This window comes from Lathyrus oleraceus, chromosome 4 (assembly GCF_024323335.1).
Source record: "Lathyrus oleraceus cultivar Zhongwan6 chromosome 4, CAAS_Psat_ZW6_1.0, whole genome shotgun sequence".
In the NCBI taxonomy this organism is placed as follows: Eukaryota; Viridiplantae; Streptophyta; class Magnoliopsida; order Fabales; family Fabaceae; genus Lathyrus; species Lathyrus oleraceus.
Window position 1 is genome coordinate 427,339,144 of NC_066582.1, and position 25,292 is coordinate 427,364,435.

The window sequence follows — 25,292 nt, forward strand, 5'->3', positions numbered from 1 at the left end:
GGTATTTGGGTGATGGCTTCTGTGAAAGGGATTTCTACATGAAGTTTTTCTATAACTTTAATAAATTTTTGATACTGTTTATTGATTTGGGTTTGTTTGAGTCTTTGCGGATATGGTATACGTGGTTTATATGACGGGGGTGGTACGTAAGTTTTATCTTTAGGTTCTTCTCCTTTCTCTCGACCTCTCTGGTTTTCAGATTCCTATGGTTCCTTTACTTCATCCGTGGGTTTTGTACATTCCTTAGAAGTTTCAGGTTCACTCAATCTAGGGTTTGGTGGCTCATTATAAGCGTTCCCACTTCGTAAGGGTAATGGCATTGGCTTGTCCTCTCGGATTTTGTTGAGGTTGTCTAGGGAATTATCCTCCAGGTGTAGTCTGAGGGGCTTGGTTTAAAGCTACCTGAGAGATCTGGGTTTCAAGCATCTTGGTATGAGTAACTATTTGGTCAACCTTGGTTCCTAACTGAGCAATCAATTCATTAACATGAATGTTTTGCTTCATGAACACCTTGTTTTGTTGGGTTTGAGCGGTGATAAAATTTTCCATAATTTTCTCAAGGCTCGGCTTTGGTGGCACAGGTTGCATAGGTTGATTCGATCTTGGGGCTTGATAACTAGGCCTCGGAGGTGCATTATTTTGGATTGAGTTATTGTTTTTATAGGAGAAGTTCGGGTGATTCCCCCATCCAGGGTTATAGGTATTTGAGTATGGGTTCCCTTGGGTGTAGTTCACTTGCTCAGAGTGGGTTTCATTTAATAGACTGCATTCTGCAGATTGGTGTCCTTTGGTTCCACATATCTCACAATCCGACGAAACTGCGGCTACAGTATTCGGGTTTACGCACATATGCTCGACTTTGAGGGCTAATGCGTCCATTTTAGCTTGCATCATGTCTATAGAGCTTAGTTCATGCACTCCTCCTTGGGCTTCCTTCTTCTCAACTGTCGCTCGTTCGACTCCCCATGATTGATGGTTTTGAGCCATATCTTCGATGAGGGCACTAGCTTCAGGATAAGGTTTGTTCATCAGAGCACCGCCTGCGGCAGCGTCGATGGTCATCTTTGTGTTATAGTGAATTCCATTATAGAAGGTTTGAATGATTAACCAGTTTTCTAAACCATGATATGGGCATGCTCGTAACAACTCTTTATATCTCTCCCAAGCTTCGAACAGTGATTCTCCTTGGTTTTGGGTAAATCTAGTTATATGGTTTTGAAGAACGGCGGTCTTACTCGGGGGAAAATATCTAGCAAGGAATACTCTTCTAAGGTTATCCCAAGTCGTAATGGAATTGGGTGGAAGGGAATCTAACCATGATAAGGCTTTATCTCTGAGGGAAAAAGGGAATAATCTTAAACGTATTGCCTCAGGAGAAGCTCCATTGGTTTTAAAAGTCTCTGCTAATTGAAGAAATATTTTTAAATGTTGGTTTGGGTTCTTAGTAGCGAGACCTGCGAATTGTCTCTGTTGCACTAGTTACAACATGGATGGTTTAAGTTCAAAATTATTAGCTGGGATGGTTGGGTTTACTATACTAGAACTAGGTTCTTCATTTGATGGTTGAGCGAAATCTTTAAGAGGTCTTTGTTTTTGATCTTCGGCCATAGCTCTCTTAATTCAATGAAATAATAAATGTGCGCGAGCGTAACGTTCAGGTTCCGCCAGAGGGTATACTAAGCTTAAACTTCCGGTGCTGCGAGTTCTTCGCATTGACCGGCGGAAAATAGCCTAAGTCTGAACGATATAACAACAGGAAAATGAAATTTGACGAAATTGATCCCCGACAACGGCGCCAAAAACTTGATGCGGGTGTTTCTCAAGTATACGAACGCGTCAGAGTAATATAAAAGATTGTCGAATCCACAGAGACCTGCAAGACCCCAATTTTGTCCCTAAGATCCCTCATGGCATCATAACATTGCATTTGCAAATCCTCAAGGATCATAAGCATCTTGGTTCCCTTTGCCTTTGGGTGGGACTCTTCGTGAGTGGTTTGAGATCACCAAGCATGCTTGAATTGTATATTATTGCTTTTCTCATTTTGTTCACTAACCAAAAGCATAAAAATATGTCACTAACATCTTTTGTTTGTAGCTTGAGCAATCACAAGGTTCAAAGCTTCTAGGAGATCATCTGTGCAATGACATGGCCAAGAGAAGATGAAAACAAGCATGGTAATGGTTCCCAAAGATCTCATCCATCAAATATGCCTCCCTAGTATTTCAATTCATCATTTTGATCAAAACAAGTCAAAGGGTTTGAGGTCTTGTTCTTTAGAGAAACCCTAATTCATCTGTGCACCACAATGCCTTGCTCATGAAGCAACCTCATCCCATGGTCAAATATAATCAAGGGAAGTTCTTTAACTCATAATTTCATGCATATTTGAACTTATTTGGGTGTCCTCAATCATCAATTCATCAAGATATGGGTTGTGGACTTGAAAAGTTGATCAGTCAATTCATCTAACTATTTTGAAATGCACTGAGACCTAACTTTTGATGTGTTGGTCAAATGGAGATGATTCCAAAAGAATTTTTTTTTAAAGACAATATAAACAACTTTCATGTTCATCAAAATTTGGTTTGAAGCTTGTAAGATCATCATCCATTCCAAGACATTATAGGTAATTTTGACTGAAACCCTAATTTTGGGTCAACTTCCCAAGAACATAACTCATTCATTTTTTATGATTTTGAGGTGGGATCAAATTCATTGGAAAGCTTAAGATGTCTACTTCAAATTTTATGTTGAACAAAATTTCAAAATCTCAAAGTAAGTACATGTGATAATTCAAAACATTATAGGTCCTTTTTGACCAAAGGCATTAAAAGGCAAAAAAGTCCAACTTCAAGTGCCCATAACTCTTTCATCAAAAATCCAAATGATGCAAAATTTAAGTCCATTTTTATTTTCTTGAAAATATATACAACTTTGATGTTGAAGGTTTTTTCATTTAAGGCTTGCATCATCAAAACAAAGGGGCTTGAAAATTGGCCAAATTTGGAAACCTTGCTTTGACATGTCATGCACCTTGCACTTTAAACTCAAATTTCATAAATTTCCACACTTCAAATGGATTTTTGTCCAACATAACACTTTTTCCTTACATCAAGACCTTTCCAACCATTACTCACATGACCATATTTGGATTTGGCAAATATCATTTTCGAAGAGGAGAACTTTTAGTGCATTTTTGGGAAACTTGATTCAATTTCCATGCATGAGCTGATTACATCAATGTTGCACGTCCATTTCATTCATTTATGATCTCAGCTTGCCAAATCAAGTGGAATTGGGCCCTCCATGCGCCTGTACAGGCCCATGCATGGAGGCCCTCTTCATTCATGCAAATTTGAAATCACACTTTCAGCATGGCTTTGGCTATAAATACATGGCGTGTAAGCTCTCATTCAACACCCTGATTCAACCTGAAATGCTGCAAAATTCTCTCCATAACCATCACTAAAGGAATTTCCACTTTTCTCTAAAAAATTCAGATCTGAATTTCAACTACATTGGTTGATTTTCAGACCTATAATTCCTCAGCCTTGCTTCCTCTTCATCACTAGATCTCATTGCAAGCTTTGGTTGTGAAGGATCGTGCTCTCAAGACCTGCATTTCAAAGGTGGATAACAGAACTTTTTCTCTTCGAAACTCTTTGATCCTTGATTATTTATTGTGTTTCTTGGTGTGGTTGAAGTCCTCTCAATAGAGGCATTTGATTTGTGCTTTCAATTTTGTAAAAACATGAAGTTCATGATGAACACCATCATACTTACATCTCTGATTTCTCCCTTTATAGAAGTCTAGAGTGTATGTGAATGGTATAGGAGTGATGTACATCACTTCCTCTTTCGATTGATGCCTGGATCGTGTGTTTTGGCGCACGTTTGCTCTTCTGCAAGTTTGAGCTCTCACCGGAGCTAGCCGGAGAAGAAGGTGGCGCTGGCCACCGTCCCAACTCTAGATCCATTCCTGGCCGTTTGATTTCTTTTCCAGATTTAATCAGGATCCTTCATTGTTATGACTTTTTCTTGGTTTCCATGTGATTGCATTGACCGTGGACAACAATAGGCCCGCGCCTCTGGATGCTTGGATCTGCCAGCTCAATTAATGAGCTCAGATCCAAGGGCTCACGTTTTTTGCCATTTTTAATTTTTGATTTTATTTTCTTTAATTTCATTTTATTTCAAAAATCAACATCTCTCTCATTTTTAATCCAAAAATTATGGGACCAATTGCATTAGTCTCCAAATAATTTCTAGTTTCTATTTCTGATTTTTAATATTTTTTATTTTGTCATTTGATATTTTTTATGAATTTTTCTCTTTTCTGGTTATTTTTAATTCATTTTAAATAGTTTTTGATATTCAAAAAATACAAAAATATTTTCCTAACCTATTTGAATGATGATGAATCCATGAAAAATATTCTCATCAATTTTCTAATTGATCTGAGATTTATTTGAGAGTTTAGTTCAATTAGGTTATTTTTATTCATTTTTAAATGATTAAAAATAGTTTCTGACTTTTAAAAATGCTGAATTTTTTTGTCAAACTTTGTTTGGCCTTGTTGAACTTAGGATAAATATCTTGGACTTTTCAAAGTTGATTTGAAGTGATTTTGAAGTTTGACCTTTCCTTTTATTTTAATTCAAGTTTATTTTAAATATTAAAAAAATGCCAAAAAATATTTTATTCATTTCTTGACTTCCAATCTTCATCTCACTTCTGTTTTTGATTGTTTGACTTTGACTTTCAATGTCATTGGTCAACATATGATGATTGGTACATTTTATTTCGTTTAATGCATTTGTATTTTTTGCCTTCTTTTATTTCTCTTATTCATCCCGTTCTTCTTCTTCTTCTTTTTCTTTTTGATCAATGAGTTAAAGGTTGATAAGTTAGCATTGACTAGGGAGACTTAATCTTCCTTGGTCCAAATCTAATTCATCTTGATCAATTGATCAAGTGAATGGCTTTGCATTAAGGATAGGTTGTTTCCTAAATCATGCAAAAGGCTTAAACCAATACAAGATCAATTTTCTTCCTCTTTTTGGCATGGCAAGTTGTTGGGACTTGGTTCACTAATCAAGACTCCTAACTTGTGTTTGTTGCCTACATTATTATTGACCGGCCTCAGATAGTTGTGACTTCTACATAAGTCCAATTACGATTGCTTAACATAGCGCTAAATTTTGCCTTATGGCATACTAAACATTAACCACTAACAATTAACTTTTACTTTATGCAATTTACTTTTATGCAATTTACTATTCTTGCACATATTATTCATTTGCTTTTTCCTTTGCTCATTGGAGCACATGTTTATGTTAATGCCATTTGCCTTTTGCCCACTTGGATATATAATTGTGTATATATCTTTTGTGCTTGTGTTTGTCTGTTTGTTGTGGACCAAATGCCAAGAATTGGACAATATGGACTTAGAATTTAGGACCTTACCCAAGCAAATGGAATTTGAAGAGCAACTAGGCCTCATGCCTTTAGAGTGCTTAAATGTCAAAGAGCAACTAGGTCTCCTGCCTTTAGAATGCTTAAAGCTTAAGGAAGAACTTTGAAAGGACCATATTCTAAACTCCCTCTTGTCCATTCTTTGATTGTTAATAGAACTTTTTGATATGTGTGTTTTCTTGTGCTAGGGGATCCTAACATGAGCCAAATTGAAGAACCATTACCATGAGCCTCTAAGAGAGAGATCCAAGAGACCTTGAGGAGCCTTATCCAAGAATTCCTTGATTATTGATTGCTTGAGTTTATGCTTGTGATTGCTTATTCCAAAGGATGGGAGCTACTTGGATCATCAATATGATCTCAAGAGAGGAACTCCTTGTGTGGTTTTGTTTCCTTCTCTCTTACCTCTTGTATGCTTAGGATCTTAGCCATTCTTCTTCTTCTTCTCCACTCTAACCCAAGCCAAAAGTTTTATGCAAACATTTAACATTTGTTTTCAACATTAGAAACCTAAGCCTTATGCTTTTGATTTTCACACTTTCTTTTCATAACACTTATTTTGAATTGAATCTTTAAGTCAACTTTGACCATTTTTGTACATACTCCTAATTGGTAAAAAAATAACCCATTCAAATGCCTTTTGTGGTTTCAATGGCCACTCTCTTTAATTATATGTTTTCATAACCTCTAGCTATTAGGTTTGAGTTATCTTCGTGGTAGATGTAATACTCACCTATATCCTTAGTGATGCACAATGAGTCTTCCATGCTTATTATAGGGTTAACCCCTCACTAGCATGTTGAAGTTATCTTCACATGGTGGATTTGTGGTTTTAGGTTGAGTTTTCTCCTTTGGATAACAAAAGACCTTAAGGCTTTTGGACCAATCAATTCACCAACTCATTTTGAGATTTTTACCCCGAACTACGAGGTTTTGATCCTAATCTTTTTTAAGATGGTACGTAGGCAATGGGTTTATCCATTCAAACACAAAAAATGTAAATAAGTTTGTATATTCTTTTCTCATCCCTTCAATCATGTTTGCACAAATAAATTTTCATAAAATACCAACCTTACAACAAATGTGAAAAGGGCTCCCTAGGAGTACCTAGGATGTTTTGGGTGCCTAACACCTTCCCATTGCATAACCAACCCCCTTACCCAGATCTCTGTTTCTTTTACTAGTTTTTGTTAAAACTTTTAGGTTTTTGTTGGCTTTCTAACAATTCCTTTAGATAAATAGAAGTGCGGTGGCGACTCGACTTGAATGGTTTACCTTGGATTTAGTCAATATCTCTAATGGTACCGAATACCCCGCTACAAGACCAAGTGTCAATCTATCGTTATCTATTGTTATGGTGTTTATCAAAGGCAATTAAAATGGATGTTTTTAGAGTGTGCAATGAAAAGTAAAGTATTGAATAAAGTTTAATTAATAAAGACAGGGTCGAATGTAATTTACGTAATCAATTAATAATCTGAGTACTTGCTAATAGAACTACTTATGGGCAATGTTTCCTACTTTGAAAAGAACTAATTTAACGGGAACTGTCGCTTTCGTGTATTCAGAACCGAGTTGTACTCCCTAATCAGACCCTCTTATTGTCACTTATAAAAAGGCGCGCATTGCGTTAGAGTAGTAAACCTATTTTTAAGAAATATAGTATCTTGACTAAGTTGAAAAGTATTATAACCTGGATTTCTTAACCAAAAGAGGTTCTCACGAACCAGACTCTAAACTTATAAACACGTCCGAAAATAGTTATAAAATCTCTTTTCTTCTTAAATTAAAAACTCCTAATGAACTAAACAAAGCGCTTTCGCTGTTTTTGATATAGTTAAAAACAATTAAGTTTAGATAGACGTTGGACGGCTTTCGATCTTACCCAACGGAGTTGAAGTGCGGGAAAACTTAAGTTGAAAGTCAAAATAGCCCTTAAGTGTTTCTACGAACAATTGTACGGATTATCAGTTCAATTACGTTCCTTACATTCTAAACTTATAAATTTAGTTAGACATGGTAAAGTAAAAGTGCATTAATTTAAATAAAAGTAGTGTGAGTGCGGAAAGTAAATAAAAGTAGTGCGAGTGCGAGGAAATAAATAATTTAAAGCGAGTGCGAGGAAATAAATAATTTAAAGCGAGTGCGAGGAAATAAATAATTGAAATCGAGTGTGGGAAAATAAATAAGATAAAGACAAGTAATAAAAACCTGCTCCAATCGGAGGGTTGAGTAAATTGCAAAGCGGAAATGAAAATGGCGGCAGGATTAACTTCCTTCCAAAGTGCTCCAAACTCGATTACAGACTTGATTACACAATTATGGTAACACTCCAATGCGAAGCGATTACCACTTTAAAATACTGAATATATGCCTAAGTGAAACAAAGTTGCTCTGAGTTTGCCTCTGTTCTAAGTTTGGATGATTGTAAAAGTGATTTCGAGTTTCTATTTATAACCAAGTAAAAAGATAGAAATGACAAGGATGCCCTTCAACTTGAAAAATGGGAGGGAAAACGTTTCCTTTTGTGGCGCCTGCCACAAGGCCATGGCGCCCGCCACAAGGCCAATCTGAGGCGCCTTAGTGGAAGTAGTGGGGAACGTGGCAGTTGAGGGAAGTTGAGCTTGGACACGTCATGGCAGGGTCTATGGCGCCAGCCATGGGGTAGGGCACAAGTACAAAATGCTGAATTTTAGGGTTTTTTAGCTCTTTTTCACTCCTTTTCTCGATCGGGGCTCCGATTAAAGTAAAAACCTGAAAACAAAGGAAAACATAGCAATAACACAACAAAATAACAATAAAACAACTAGGATGCATGTGAAATCAGAGTCGAAAATACGGTAAATTTCAGTGTTATTAGTCCGCGCCTGGCGCAAAGTTCATAGGAAAGGAAGGAATGAGCTTGGTCCGAAGACTTGTGTTGCTTTGGAACCTTACACCTCTTGGGTAAGGAAGAGAGCTGTTGAGTACCGCATGCCATATGATTATCCGGGACCTACCCCTATGGTTATGGTTGGGCCTTCAACCCTCCCAAACCAAGGAGTAGAGGAGTTGTGAGATGAAGACTAGTCGCGTGCATGGGTTCGTGAGCGTGAGGAGCTTCTTCAGCAACTCAAAGATAAGGATGCAGTGATAGAGTTTCTAGAGCATCAGGTTATCAATGAGCCTGATGATGTGGTTACTTCTCTACTCCCTCACTCATCTAGGTTTTGGAAGAGGAAGTATGATCAACTCGCCAAAGAGAAGACCGACATGGAAGCAGCTTATGAGAGAGAGGTGAAGAGGCTTCGTGCAACTTATCTTTCGATCTCGAAGGCTTTGGATGATTGCTTCTAGGGCTCCATAGGATGTTCATTCTCCTTTTCTCTTTTATTGTATTTGGTTACCAAAACTGTACTACTTCATTGGTGTAAAAAGTTTCCAAATATTATTACTATGAGTACTCCACATATTGAAGGAGAATTGCCATCCAAGGCGCAACGGAATTTAAAAATTTCTCCATTTAGTGATCCTTACGAATGGGCATGATCAGTGATAGAATCGTTACCTCTTGTGGCGATCACGAACGTTGAACGATGACAACGCCTCTACTCAGTCCACACGAACGGATTCCTTCAATCTCAGTGCTAGCTACTACGAATGAAGGCTTTGAGTGAGAGAGAGAGAGAAACGAAACTGCAAGAGTGACAATGCTTCTTGATCACACTAAAATTCACCGTATTTCTGACTCCGATTTCGCATGCATTCTTAGCTTTTATTGTTGTTTTGCTTTGTTATTTCTTTGTTTTCTTATGTTTTCAGGTTTTTATAATAATCGGAGCTTGAATCGGGAAAAGGAGCGAAAAAGGAGTGAAAACGGGCGAAAACCTAGAAATTCAGCGTTTTGCACTTACGGCACCCACCGTGGCGGGCGCCATGGGGTTAGCCATGACGTGGCCACGTCTCAAGACCACTCCTCAACCGTCAAGACCCACGATCCCCACTCCATCATCCCCTGTAGGGACCATGGCGGGCGCCATAGGCCTGTGGCGGGCGCCACAAGGCCAAAATCAGTAACCTCCACTTTTTAGTGGAGGGGCGTCCCTGTCATTTCATGCTTTCAGTTTTTACTATAAATAGGACCTTAGATTTTCGTTTTTCTTCATCCAGAATTAGAATTCTCTAGGCATATATCAGTTATAAAGCAGTTGCCATTCCACATCGGGGTGCCTCTGCAATCGAGTGATCGAGTCTGTAATCTGTCTGTGGTTCGAGTTTTTGGAGCACTCTGGAGGAAGTTAATCCTGCCGCCATTTTAATTCAAGTTCGTATTTTACTTTTGTTTATTTCCTGCACTCGCACTTTACTTTGTTTATTTCCTGCACTCGCACATTTACGTTGTTTATTTCCTGCACTCGCACATTTACGTTGTTTATTTCCTGCACTCGCACATTTACGTTGTTTATTTCCTGCACTCGCACTTTACTTTGTTTATTATCCGCACTCGCTTTAAATTACTTTTATGAAAAACTATAAAAAGAATATTTACTTTATCATGTCTAACTAATTCTATAAAGGTTAGAATGTAAGGATCGTAATTAAACCAGTAATCAGTATAATTGTTCGTGGAAACACCTAAGGGCTATTTTATCTTTCAATTCAAGTAATTGTTTTTAACTATTTCAAAAACAGCCAAAAGCGCTTTGTCTAGTTTATTAGGAGATTTTAGATTAAAAAGAAAAGAGATTTTAAAACGATTTTCGGACGCGTTAGGAAGTTTAAACTCTGGTTCGTAAGAACCTCTTTTTGCTAAGAAGTCCAGGTTAAAATACTTTTCAACTTAGTTAAGATACTATATTTCTTAAAAATAGGTTTACTACTCTAACGCAGTACGCACCTTTTTATCCGTGACAATAGGAGGGGTTGATTAGAGAGTACAACTCGGTTCTGAATACGCGAAAGCGACAGTTCCTGTTAAATTAGTTCTTTTCAAAGGAGAAAACATTGCCCATAAGTAGTTCCACTAACAAGTACTGGATTATCATTGATTGCGTGAATTACATTCGAGCCTGTCTTTATTTATTATTTAAAATTATAATTTTATTTACCATTGCACCCTTATTAAAACCCTTAAAAATAGTTGCCTTAGATACACACCATAACAACAGGTTTGATAGATTGACACTTGGTCTCTGTGGATTCGATAATCTTTTATATTACTTTGACGTGATTCGTACACTTGCGAAAAACACGCATCAAGTTTTTGGCGCCGTTGCCGAGGACCAATTTCGTCAAATTTCATTACGCTGTAGTTATACCGTTTAGACTAAGGTTGTTACCCACCGGTCAATGCGAAAGACTCGCAGTGCCGGAAGTTTAGTAGACCCTCTAGCTGAACCTGAACGTTACGCTCGCGGACGTTTATTTTTCCATAGGAATAGGATAGCTATGGCCGAAGAACAAAACCGAAGACCTCTTAAGGACTTCGCCCAACCATCAAACGAGGAACCTAGTTCCAGTATAGTAAACCCCGTTATCCCAGCCAATAATTTTGAACTTAAACCATCCCTGCTGCAATTAGTGCAACAGAGACAATTCTCAGGTCTCGCTACTGATAACCCAAACCAACATTTAAAAAACTTTCTTCAGTTAGCAGACACCTTTAAAACCAATGGAGCTTCTCCTGAGGCGATACGCTTAAGATTATTTCCCTTTTCCCTCAGAGATAAAGCTCTATCATGGTTAGATTCCCTTCCACCCAATTCAATAACAACTTGGGATGACCTTAGGAAAGTTTTTCTTGCTAGATATTTTCCCCCAAGTAAGACCGCTCTTCTTCGAAACCTTATAACTAGATTTACCCAACTCCAAGGAGAGTCGTTGTTCGAAGCCTGGGAGAGATATAAAGAACTATTAAGAGCATGCCCACACCATGGCTTAGAGAATTGGCTAATCATCCAAACCTTCTATAATGGACTTCATTATAACACTACGATGACCATCGACGCTGCCGCTGGTGGCGCACTGATGAATAAACCTTACCCTGAAGCTAGTGCCCTTATCGAGGATATGGCCCAAAACCATCAATCATGGGGAGTAGAACGAGCGACAGTGGAAAAGAAGGAAGCCCAAGGAGGAATACATGAGCTAAGCTCTATAGACATGATGCAGGCTAAAATGGACGCGTTGGCCCTTAGAGTCGAACATATGTGTACAACTCCGAATACTGTAGCCGCAGTTTCGCCGAATTGTGAGATATGTAGAACGCAAGGACACCAATCCGCCGAATGCAATCTGTTAAATGAAACCAACACTGAGCAAGTGAACTATACCCAAGGGAACCCATTTTCTAACACATATAACCCTGGATGGAGGAATCACCCAAACTTCTCCTACAAAAATAATAACCCTATTCAAAATACCGCACCTCCGAGACAACAAGGATACCAAGCCCCTAGAACAAATCAACCTATGCAACCTGTACCGCCAAACCCGAGCTTTGAAGAAATTGTAAAAGATTTCATCGTTGCTCAAAAACAGAAAAACAAAGAGTTCATGAACCAAAGCGTCCATGTTAACGAACTAATTACCCAGTTAGGAACCAAGGTTGATCAAATCATTACTCATAATAAGATGCTTGAAACCCAGATCTCTCAGGTAGCGTTAAACCAAGCCCCACAGACTACCCCTGGAGGACAGTTCCCTGGACAACCTCAACAAAACCCGAAAGGGCAAGCTAATGCCATTACTCTACGAAGTGGAACCGCTTATAAGGAGCCTTTAAACCCTAGATTAAGTGAGCCTGAAACTTCTGAGAGGAGTGAGGAAAAGGAACCAGAGAAGCCTGAAACCCCGGAAAGTCAAGAAAAAGGAGAAGAACCTAAAAATAAAACCTATGTACCACCACCGCCATACAAACCACCAATACCATACCCTCAAAGATTAAAGAAAACCCAAATCGATAATCAATATCAAAAATTCGTTAAGGTTATAGAAAAACTTCACGTAGAAATCCCCTTTACAGAAGCCATCACCCAAATACCTTCTTATGCTAAGTTTCTCAAAGACATACTTACGAATAAACGTAGACTTGAAGATCCGAAACCCGTGGAATGTAATTCTATTTCCGAAGATAGGTTAGCAAAGAAAGATAAAGATCCCGGAAATTTTTCCATTCCTTGTATTTTAGGGAATCATGTCATCGAAAAAGCTTTTCTAGACTTAGGAGCTAGTGTGAGCTTAATGCCTTTAGCAGTTTGTGAGAGATTAAACTTAGGAGAATTACAACCTACTAAGATGTCGCTTCAATTAGCCGATAGATCCGTTAAATACCCTATAGGCATACTTGAAGACGTCCCTGTTAGGGTGGGTCAGTTGTTTATACCTACTGATTTTGTTGTCATGGACATTAAAGAAGATGACGACATACCAATCCTCCTAGGTAGACCGTTCTTATCGACTGCTGGAGCCGTAATAGATGTTAAAAAAGGAAAACTAACTTTTGAGGTAGGTGAAGAGAAGATAGAATTTATATTGTCAAAATTTCTTATGGCACCTGTGATAGGAGATTCTTGTTATGCCTTAGATATCATCGAAGAATGCATTAGGGAATTAGAACAAGAAGAAGAAAATAAATCTATAAAATTGCCATCAACCCTTATTTTGGAAGATGACAATTATAAAACACCCTACATTGATGATAACCTTCACGAATGTTTATCTCTTACCCCAGATCCTATGCCTTGCCCTATGAAACCGACCGTAAAACTTAAGGAACTGCCTAAAAACCTGAGATATGAATTTCTGGATGAAGATATGAATCGTCCAGTTATAGTCAGTGCTACCTTAAACCAAAAAGAAACCGATCAATTATTAGAAGTTTTACGTAGGTACCCCTCAGCCTTAGGATATAAGATCTCTGATCTAAAAGGAATAAGCCCATTCGTATGCATGCATCGGATTTTGCTTGAAGAAGATTCAAAACCTTCCAGAGAACACCAACGTAGAATAAATCCTATAATGAGTGCGGTAGTTAAGACTGAAGTTCTTAAGTTACTAGAGGCAGGTATAATATATCAGATCTCGGACAGTAAATGGGTGAGTCCCGTGCATGTAGTACCCAAAAGGGAGGCATCACAGTCGTGCAAAACGAGAAGGGCGAACCTGTAGCAAAAAGAACCGATGGAGGTTGGCGTATGTGCATAGATTATAGAAAATTAAATAAAGCAACTAGGAAGGACCATTTCCCATTACCATTCATAGATCAAATGTTGGAGCGCCTAGCCAGACACTCTTACTTTTGTTATTTAGATGGATATTCAGGATTCTTCCAAATACCTATTCACCCCGAAGATCAAGAAAAAACTACCTTTACATGCCCAGTTGGAACTTTTGCCTATAGAAGAATGCCTTTTGGACTTTGTAATGCTCCTGCAACTTTCCAACGCTGCATGATGTCTATCTTTGCTGATTATTTAGATGGAATTATGGAAGTATTTATGGACGATTTCTCAGTTTGTGGATCAGATTTCAAAAATTGTCTTGTCAACCTTGAGAAAATCCTGGAGAGATGTGTGGAGGTAAACCTTGTGCTAAATTGGGAAAAATGTCATTTCATGGTCACCGAAGGGATTGTTTTAGGACATATAGTTTCCGAAAAAGGTATAGAGGTAGATAAAGCAAAAATAGAAGTCATAGAGAATCTAAAACCGCCGAAGACTATCAGGGAGATAAGAAGTTTTCTTGGACATGCCGGATTTTACCGACGTTTCATCAAAGATTTCTCCAAAATAACAAAGCCCTTAACTGGTCTTTTAATGAAAGATGCTGAATTTATCTTCGATGAAAAATGTACTGAAGCATTTAATCTTCTGAAGGAAGCTCTGACTTCAGCACCTATAATGAAACCCCCTGATTGGTCAGAACCGTTTGAGATAATGTGTGACGCCAGTGATTACGCTGTTGGAGCCGTTCTAGGTCAGAGAAAAGATAAGAAGTTACATGTGATTTATTATGCCAGTAGAACCCTAGACGCTGCACAGCTCAATTACGCAACAACCGAAAAAGAGCTCCTAGCTGTAGTTTTTGCAATAGACAAATTTAGATCTTATCTAGTAGGAGCCAAGATTATAGTTTATACCGACCATGCTGCCATTCGTTACTTACTAAGCAAAAAGGATGCCAAGCCTAGGTTACTTCGATGGATTCTATTACTGCAAGAGTTTGATTTGGATATCCGTGATAAGAAAGGCACTGATAATGTGGTAGCTGATCACCTATCTAGGCTAGAATACCTGAAACCTGATCCAGTTCCCATAAATGACGATTTTGCCTATGATAGACTGATAGCCCAACTAGAAACCATTGAAGAAGATAACCCAGACCCTCATGAGTATTTTCAAAAATCCTTAGCCATAAGTGATGTACCTTGGTATGCAGACTTTGTTAATTATCTAGCCGCTGACATCATACCCCCTGATCTAAACTACCACCGGAAGAAGAAGTTCTATAGTGATGTGAGAAACTTCTATTGGGACGAACCATTTCTTTTCAAGAGAGGTAAAGATGGCATTTTCCGCCGTTCTGTTCCAGAAGAAGAGGTAAATAATATAATTGAGCATTGTCACTCTGCACCCTATGGTGGACATGCAAGCACATCTAAGACCTACGCCAAGATTCTTCAAGCTGGCCTATTCTGGCCTACTATGTGGCGTGATGTCCATGCTTTCATTGTCAAGTGTGATAGATGCCAACGCACAGGAAATATTTCAAGACGTAATGAAATGCCGTTAAGAAATATCCAAGAAGTAGAACTCTTCGACGTATGGGGTATAGACTTTATGGGACCGTTCCCACCATCTTTTGGAAATCAGTACATCTTAGTAGCTGTTGACTACGTGTCTAAATGGATTGAAGCTATCGCCGCACCCACAAACGACACCAGAGTAGTCATCAAATTATTCAAAAATTATATATTTCCCAGGTTTGGAACACCCCGTTTAGTCATAAGCGATGGAGGATCGCACTTCATATCGAGAATATTTGATAAACTTTTAAGCAAGTATGGAGTTAAGCATAGAGTAGCAACACCATACCACCCACAGACCAATGGACAAGTGGAAGTATCTAATAGGGAGATAAAACAAATCCTCGAGAAGACTGTCTCTATATCTAGAAAGGATTGGTCACAGAAACTTCAAGAAGCATTATGGGCCTATAGAACCGCTTTCAAAACTCCTATAGGAACAACCCCTTATCAACTGGTCTATGGAAAATCATGTCACTTACCTTTTGAATTGGAACATAAGGCCTATTGGGCCATCAAAACTTTGAATTTGGATTACTTGACAGCTGGTGAGAAACGTATCCTTGACGTCCACAAATTAGAAGAGCTCAGACAATCTGCCTACGAAAATGCCATCATATACAAAGAAAGAACAAAAGCTTGGCATGACAAAAGAATCATAAGAAGAGACTTCAAAATAGGCGATCCTGTTCTCCTGTTCGATTCTAGGTTACGACTTTTTCCAGGTAAACTCCGTTCGAGATGGACTGGCCCTTTCGAAGTATCTAAGATCCTGAGATCCGGTGCTATTGATATCAAGAACCAGACATGTAAACCGTTCATCGTCAATGGACAGAGGTTGAAGCCCTACGAAGGAGGTGACATCCCGACAACATACACCTGCCATACTCTGAGTGACCCACCATATCCTTCCAATGATGTTTAAATATCGGTCGTCGAGCTAATGACGTTAAACAAGCGCTGCATGGGAGGCAACCCATGGTTTTTCTTATTTTTTGTACTTTTTATTTTTTACTTTTACTTTATTTTGTTTATATTATTATTATTATGTCAGGACTAACGATTGAATGTTTTATGTGCTTTCAGGACTTGTTTGCTAACCTTGTACAGAATGCAGAACCCTGATGACATGCACGTGGCCTTTAGAGATGATGCACAGAGAGAGCGTTACTATGTTCACATGAGACGCCCTATGGCTCCTACCAGGTACCCTGACCATGACTGCATGGATGCCTTGGGGATAGAGCCAAGCGTCAGATTTTTATGCCATCAACTCCAGTGGGAACAGTTTGACTACAGGAACAACACTTATAGGAACTTGACTCTTGAGTTCCTCAGCTCGTTTCATTATGACCCCTGGGCTGGACCCGATGGACTCGCTGTTTTCAGGTTGTTCGGGATTGACTACTCATTCTCTCACAAGGAGTTTGGTGATTTGCTAGGTTTCCAGACTACTCCTGATGCTATTCCAGATACACCGATGGGGTATTTTATGAGCAGAGAAGTGGAAAAGTTTTGGACTAAAATATCCGGCGGAGGGAGCCAAGATCCTTCTACCCAGTTTTCTCAGGTAATCCACAACCCTGCATTGAGGTACTTCCAGATGATTCTAGCACATTCTTTCCTAGGTTTTCCAGATACAGAGACACTGCTAAGTGAAGAGGAGATTTTCCTACTGTTTTGTGCGACTCAGTCTCGCCCTGTTGCTTGTGGCAATTTTCTGTTAAAGGGCTTGGCTAGTGTTGCCAGATCATCCGTAGGCATCATCCATGTCGGTGGGATTGTTACACAGATTGCTACTGCATTGGGTCTGTCTCGCAAGTTATTGCACCTCAGGACCTTCTGCTTCTACACCACCCTGGATATTGATTTTTGTCTTGATAGAGGACTGATGAGGAGGGCTTCTTTTGAGCCCAACATGTTTAGACTGCTGATCGACGGCGAAGCGATACACTATTTCACATTACCAGATCAGCTGATGACCAGTGTCCATGATCCTGAAAATTGGAGTTATGCTCTAGAGGGTTATGGAGAGACTGTCGAAGAGCCGAAATCGCCTCCCGCCGCTGAGTACACTCCTACACCTCTTACTCCCCAGATCACTGTTATGTCTAACAATTTGTCTCTGCAGCCACCTGACCTACAAACACAGATTTATGAGCTCCGTAAGGAGACTGCCCTGCTCAAGCAGGAAGTGGCAGACTTAGAGTTACAGATGCAGGTTTCTGATCTCACTCATGCCTCAGAGACCGATGCTCTACATCAGGAGACTGAAGAGCTTCGGAGGGAGATAGCTGAGTTTCGTGGATCAAGCCAGGAAAAGACGCCTACCACATGACTCATTCTACCCTGACAGCATTACCCTAGTATTTTATTTATCGCATTTCCAGACATATTTTACTTTACTGCAGCTTTTATATTTTCATGCACTCTGAATTTCTTATATATATACATATTATGCACTAATGTTAACTTTTTCTTTTTCTTTTGTTTCTTTAATTATTTTATTTTTTGTCGTGCAAAGAAAAAAAAAATATAAGACAAAAATATTTTCATTTTTGTCTTTACAAAAAATATGCAAGCCTCAAGCCTTGAAAAGAAGAAGAAAACGCTATTCAGACCCCCCGGAAGACAAAGGTGCAAGAAGGCCCAAAAGGAGGATCCAAAACCACAAGGCCCAGGAATTGGCCTTGTGGCGGGCGCCATAGGCCCTGTGGCGGGCGCCACACCGTACCAACAACAAGTACGGGGCTGAATCCCCATTTCCACCATTTTCATCCCTTTCTTCACCAAAAACCCATTTTTCCAACCTTCCAAATCCTCCTTGAACCCCATTAAAGCTCCCTCATTTCCAAAATACCCACCATCCATAAAACATATCCAACATCCATTTCCATTTTCATCCATCAAAAAACCAAAAAAATCAAAACTTTATCATTCCCTCATAAACCACTTTTTCTACCATTTTCACTACCTAAGGAGCATTCAACAATGGAGTCCAACGGATTTCTTCTTCGTGATGGAAGACCGGGCGAAAGGCAACGGAAAATTATTCAGAGGCTTCAAAGTCGAGAAATTCTCTCGACTAGGTACGTCGACGATAACTGTCTGTATGCTTTGGGTATTTATCATAGTGTTTTTAATTTATTAGAATTTCTAGGCTTGCATAATATTTTCATTAATCAGGAACCTACCTATGAGCGACTGACAACTGAGTTTTTGAGTTCTTTAATATACACTGTCAGTCCTAACACTGCTAGCACTGTCGGTACTGTTATTTTTAGACTGTTCGGAATTGAGTATGAATTCAGTACCGACAATCTAGCAGGTTTGTTAGGAATCCCTCATAGGGAAGGTGCAATTTGTGAGGCACCTTTGGATGCGGAGTGGTCGGCCGAGGTATTTACCTTCTGGCAAAGGCTTTCAAGTTCTTCAATTAATTCTTTCGAAGGGATACTTGCGTCAACCATTCACAACCCGGCCATAAGAGTTTTTAGACTTCTTTTGGCATGTACTATTTTTGGCCGGGAAAGTCCAAACAAGGTAAATGCTCGTGAACTCCTATTTTTGCAAGGATGCCTCACTAGAACCCACATCAATCCGGTCCCGTTTATGCTTGCTCATATGACTTTATTTACTAACAAAACAGGACCGATTGTTTTTGGAGGGCTTGTTACGTATATTGCTCGGGCTCTTGGCCTGAACGATGAGATAGCTACACTTGAACCACTACCTCCTCGCACAATTAATTTAAAATTTCTGAAAGACATGAAATTGTGCCGAGCAAGGAGAGAAGGTGGTTATGAGTTGATGGTTCATGGGGTAGCTATCCCATCTGTTGCTTTACCATGCAGTAGACGTACTGATGTACGTGATGAAAGGAACTGGACCTATGATCTTAATGCTCCACGTGTTTTGGGTCCACTTCCTCCTAATATTCCCGATGGGGAGGCACATGACACTGATGATGAGTATGATCGGAGAGAGCAGTCTCCCATCCCTCACATGTCCCCCCATCGTCCTTCACAGTCACACACCGCACCATCTTCCTCTAACCCTGTTGCAGGTACTGCTCCTGGATTCCATGTCACCGAGGAGATGTGGCGTGATATGACAGCTAGAGAAGAAAGGCGTGATGGCCTTCTCTCTACTATTTCACAGCAGCTGACGGACAATATGAGCTTCATGCAACAATCGCGATTGGTTTCGGATCGTGCCTATAGCAACGTTTGCCGTACCTTGAACGATATCTCATTAGAGCAGAACCGTCAGAGAGAGTTCAACAGCCAACACTACCAGCTTGTCGAGGCCACTCAGGGTTCCATCTTAGGTAACCTTCGAGAGGTTCGGAGTGCTCAGGCTGCTTTATCAGCACGACTCGACCGGAGGGACCAGCATCGTAGTAGATCCCGTCGTTCCAGACCATCACATCAGGACGGCGAAGGCACCAGTGCCCCTCCTCAGTAGTCTTTTTCAGGTTACCCCCCTTATCTTATTTCGAAACATTGGGGACAATGTTCGATCTAAGTGTGGGAGGGGATTTTATTGCTTTCTGTCATTTCCCCTTTTAGTTAATTATTTCCTTTCAGTTATTTCCTTTCAGTAATTTAATTTTCTTAGATAATGCATGAGTCTGACGAGTCACCAGTATAGTGTCTTTTTAGTTCATCTTCATTTTTTCCCATTTCCTTAGCCTTACCAGAAAATTTTTAAAAAAGAAAATGATGTTGTTTCACATGTTTTTTTGGGCTTTGGGACAGGTTTAGATTAGGATGTAGTGACCTAGGTCAACTTTTTGAAACATCAGAACCATTTTAGCACCATAGACCTCTTGAATATAGGAATCACTCCTAAACCCCACCATCTTGGCCTTTACTATCATTTTAAAAATTGTCCTAAGTAGTTTATCTTAGCAGTCAGCTCCGGCTTAAGCATGCTCTACGTAGGGGGCCGATGAACATAAGTGAATGATCCAGTGCTAATACTAAAAAAAAAAAAAAAAAAAAAAAAAAAAAAAAAAAAAAGGCAAACTCTGGTATAGGTGACCCTCACAAAGTCATTTAAACCGAAAAAAAAGAGAAAAAAAAAAAAAAAAAATTTGCAAGTCACCTATTGTTAGTTGGTTCAGAGGTATCTGGCACTGAACTTGGTAGGGCGGATTACGATCCGATCCCCCGCAGCTACATTTAGGCGAAATAAAACAGGTTTACACATGCTTATGTGCCAGAAACCTTATGTTATGGATCAGAATCACTAACCGGTCACTCTACTATGAAGCATGTACAGATAACGGGCTTAATGTGATTGCGCCTGAATGAAAAGGACACAAAAAGATGAGAAGATAGGCCTAGGTATTGTGGGATGATATGGAGTGGTTAATATAGGATTGAAGTTTGTGTTTGTGTTACTATGGTACCCTTGGTTCACTTAGTTAGTATCTGTCACTGCATCCTGACTTGAACTTAGAATCCCTTTAGCCCAAAGACAAGTGTTGACACCATATTTTCTTAAGCTTTAATGTTTGCTTGAGGACAAGCAAAGGTTTAAGTGTGGGAGAATTTGATCACACTAAAATTCACCGTATTTCTGACTCCGATTTCGCATGCATTCTTAGCTTTTATTGTTGTTTTGCTTTGTTATTTCTTTGTTTTCTTATGTTTTCAGGTTTTTATAATAATCGGAGCTTGAATCGGGAAAAGGAGCGAAAAAGGAGTGAAAACGGGCGAAAACCTAGAAATTCAGCGTTTTGCACTTACGGCACCCACCGTGGCGGGCGCCATGGGGTTAGCCATGACGTGGCCACGTCTCAAGACCACTCCTCAACCGTCAAGACCCACGATCCCCACTCCATCATCCCCTGTAGGGACCATGGCGGGCGCCATAGGCCTGTGGCGGGCGCCACAAGGCCAAAATCAGTAACCTCCACTTTTTAGTGGAGGGGCGTCCCTGTCATTTCATGCTTTCAGTTTTTACTATAAATAGGACCTTAGATTTTCGTTTTTCTTCATCCAGAATTAGAATTCTCTAGGCATATATCAGTTATAAAGCAGTTGCCATTCCACATCGGGGTGCCTCTGCAATCGAGTGATCGAGTCTGTAATCTGTCTGTGGTTCGAGTTTTTGGAGCACTCTGGAGGAAGTTAATCCTGCCGCCATTTTAATTCAAGTTCGTATTTTACTTTTGTTTATTTCCTGCACTCGCACTTTACTTTGTTTATTTCCTGCACTCGCACATTTACGTTGTTTATTTCCTGCACTCGCACATTTACGTTGTTTATTTCCTGCACTCGCACATTTACGTTGTTTATTTCCTGCACTCGCACTTTACTTTGTTTATTATCCGCACTCGCTTTAAATTACTTTTATGAAAAACTATAAAAAGAATATTTACTTTATCATGTCTAACTAATTCTATAAAGGTTAGAATGTAAGGATCGTAATTAAACCAGTAATCAGTATAATTGTTCGTGGAAACACCTAAGGGCTATTTTATCTTTCAATTCAAGTAATTGTTTTTAACTATTTCAAAAACAGCCAAAAGCGCTTTGTCTAGTTTATTAGGAGATTTTAGATTAAAAAGAAAAGAGATTTTAAAACGATTTTCGGACGCGTTAGGAAGTTTAAACTCTGGTTCGTAAGAACCTCTTTTTGCTAAGAAGTCCAGGTTAAAATACTTTTCAACTTAGTTAAGATACTATATTTCTTAAAAATAGGTTTACTACTCTAACGCAGTACGCACCTTTTTATCCGTGACAATAGGAGGGGTTGATTAGAGAGTACAACTCGGTTCTGAATACGCGAAAGCGACAGTTCCTGTTAAATTAGTTCTTTTCAAAGGAGAAAACATTGCCCATAAGTAGTTCCACTAACAAGTACTGGATTATCATTGATTGCGTGAATTACATTCGAGCCTGTCTTTATTTATTATTTAAAATTATAATTTTATTTACCATTGCACCCTTATTAAAACCCTTAAAAATAGTTGCCTTAGATACACACCATAACAACAGGTTTGATAGATTGACACTTGGTCTCTGTGGATTCGATAATCTTTTATATTACTTTGACGTGATTCGTACACTTGCGAAAAACACGCATCACTTCTACACAAAGGTTCTATTTATAGAACCACTTGTGTGGGCTGCAAGCTAAAAAGCCCACTCAAGTGTATATGGACCATATCTTATAATATGCCAAAATCACTTAAGTGTATGGTACCTTACCATATTTCGTATTCTACTTAAGTACACCGTACCTTACGATGTTCTATATATTCACTTAAGGGCACCGTACATTACAGTATTCCTTAATTACTCTATCTCTCATCAATTTGTCCTTTGTGTGTGACCCTATAGGTTTTCGCGGCGTTAGCAATTATATTAAATCATGTATTTAACATAATAAACAGTGAGCGGTATCTAGCAACACATCACTGCTACCCAAGACACGAAAATGTCATGTGATCTGACAAGTCCTTATGTGATAATAATTATGTGTATAATTACCCTTTTGCCCTTATGTCTATATTGAACACAAGGCATAGACCGTGTCATCCTTGTCCAATTCAATATTGGGCCCATAGACATTTATCCTGTTACGCAGGATGGGCAAATTCCATCTAGGTCACTCATGTCCCTTAGCATGCTTCGTGGAGTACCCATCAACTGTCTTTATGGTTATCCAGTTACGGACAGCGTTTGATCAGCAATAAAGCAATCGACTCTACATCTAGGGTCCATAGTGGTTTCAGGTCGAAGAGTGGTATACACCATTATCACCATGAGAATAACTTATGACACTTTGCATAACTTTCTATATAGTATTCTCATAGCGGGTCAATCCAATATAAATATTACTCTTAATATTCATACCTATGTTTAAGACTTGATAACTCCTTATCCATGATCCATGAGATGTGATCATCAGTCTATATACATAATAGTCTTCATGCTTTAATGTTATCCCATTTCACAATAAAGCTTGACTACGGATACTTTAAGAATAGTGTCCTTATGTTTAATGTGATCTCATGATTAAGTCATACTTGATACATTAAACGGACTAGATATTCTAGGGACTTTATTAAACAAGCATAATAAAGAAAAAGCTTTTTTGTTATTAATAAATAATTCGATACAAGTACCAAAAGTATTGGCCTCTAGGGCTTACACCAACAATCTCCCACTAGCACTAGAGCCAATCAGGCATACCCCTAATGCCCATAGATCTAGTATGGCCATCATGCTTCTGCTGCGCAAGAGGCTTTGTTAGTGGGTCAGCAATATTGTCAAGTGTAGGTACTCTACATATTTTCACATCCCCTTTATCTATTATCTCTCAAATGAGGTGATAATGCCTAAGTATGTGTTTGAAGCGTTGGTGAGATCTAGGCTCCTTAGCTTGTGCGATAGCACCATTGTTATCACAATAGAGACCAATGGGATCCACAATGCTAGGAACTATGCCAAGTTCACTAATGAACTTTTTGATCCAAAAATATTCCTTTGCTGCACTTGAGGCAGCAATATACTCGGCCTCGGTTGTAGAATCAACAACTGTATCTTGCTTTGAACTTTTTCAGCTCACAGCGCCACCGTTTAAGCAAAACACATAACCAGATTGCGATCTAAAGTCATCCTTATCTGTCTGGAAGCTAGCATCGGTGTAACCAATTACAGCTAACTCTTCCTGACCTCCATATATCAAGAATGAGTCCTTAGTCCTTCTCAAGTACTTAAGGATATTCTTAACAGCTACCCAATGGGCATCACCAGGATCAGATTGGTACCTACTCGTTGCACTTAAAGCATACGAGACATCTGGTCGAGTACATAACATGGCATACATGATAGATCCTATTGCGGATGCATATGGAATCTTATTCATGCGATCCCATTCTTCCTTAGTTGAAGGGGATTATGTTTTTGATAGACACATGCCATGTTGCATAGGTATGAATCCTTTATTGGAATCATGCATATTAAAGCGTCTCAGCACTTTGTCTATGTACATACTCTGACTTAGGCCAAGCAGTTTTTGTGATCTATCTCTATAGATTCTTATTCCTAATATATAGGCTGCTTCACCTAGGTCCTTCATAGAAAAGCATTTCCCCAACCAAGACTTTACTTGTTGCAGGGTAGGGACATCGTTTCCAATGAGTAATATGTCATCTACATATAATACCAGGAAAACGATCATGCTCCCACTAACCTTCTTGTAGACACAAGGCTCATCTTCGTTCTTGATGAATCCATATTGTTTTACTATTTCATCAAAATGAAGATTCCAGCTTCTGGAAGCTTGCTTCAATCCATAGATTGATCTTTGTAGCTTACATATCTTTTGGGCTTCTTCTGGTATGTCAAATCCTTCAGGCTGTGTCATGTACACATCCTCAAGAAGATTCCCATTAAGGAAAGCAGTTTTGACATCCATCTGCCATATTTCATAATCATGATATGCAGCGATAGCAAGTAAAATCCGAATAGATTTAAGCATTGGAACTGGTGAAAAGGTTTCATCATAGTCAACCCCACGAATTTGTTTATATCCTTTTGCAACCAGTCTTGCCTTATAGGTATGTACCTTACCATCCATGTCAGTCTTCTTTTTTAAGACCCACTTGCATCCTATAGGGTTAACTCCTACAGGAGGCTTTACCAAGGTCCAAACTTGGTTTGTGTACATGGAATCCATTTCAGATTTCATGGCTTCTAGCCACTTCTCAGACTCGGGACCAGTTATGGCCTCTTGGTAGGTCACAGGCTCATCTTGATCCATGAGTGATACATTACCTTGATCTGTTATGAGATATCCATGTCTCTCAGGTAGGTGACGTATCCTTCTTGACCTACGTTGGTCTTGTTCTACTTGAGCAGGTTGCTCTTCCACAACTACTTGTGTTTCTTTCTCTAATTCCTCCATAGGTGTATCGATGCTTTGTGTTTCTTGAATTTCTTCAAGCTCTACTTTCCTCCCACTGATTCCTTTGGAAATAAAATCCTTTTCTAGGAAAACTCCAGTTCGA

The 25,292-nt window shown here is 39.2% G+C and overlaps 2 non-coding genes across 2 annotated transcripts; one reads left to right on the forward strand and one right to left on the reverse strand.

The window, feature by feature from the left end:
- Positions 1-1,117: 1,117 nt before the first annotated feature.
- On the forward strand, positions 1,118-1,224 carry LOC127077524 (small nucleolar RNA R71). The gene has a single exon (XR_007787322.1). It is a non-coding gene; the product is annotated as a small nucleolar RNA R71 (small nucleolar RNA).
- A 10,065-nt stretch (positions 1,225-11,289) lies between these two features.
- LOC127077574 (small nucleolar RNA R71) lies at positions 11,290-11,396 on the reverse strand. The gene has a single exon (XR_007787369.1). It is a non-coding gene; the product is annotated as a small nucleolar RNA R71 (small nucleolar RNA).
- Positions 11,397-25,292: the final 13,896 nt, after the last annotated feature.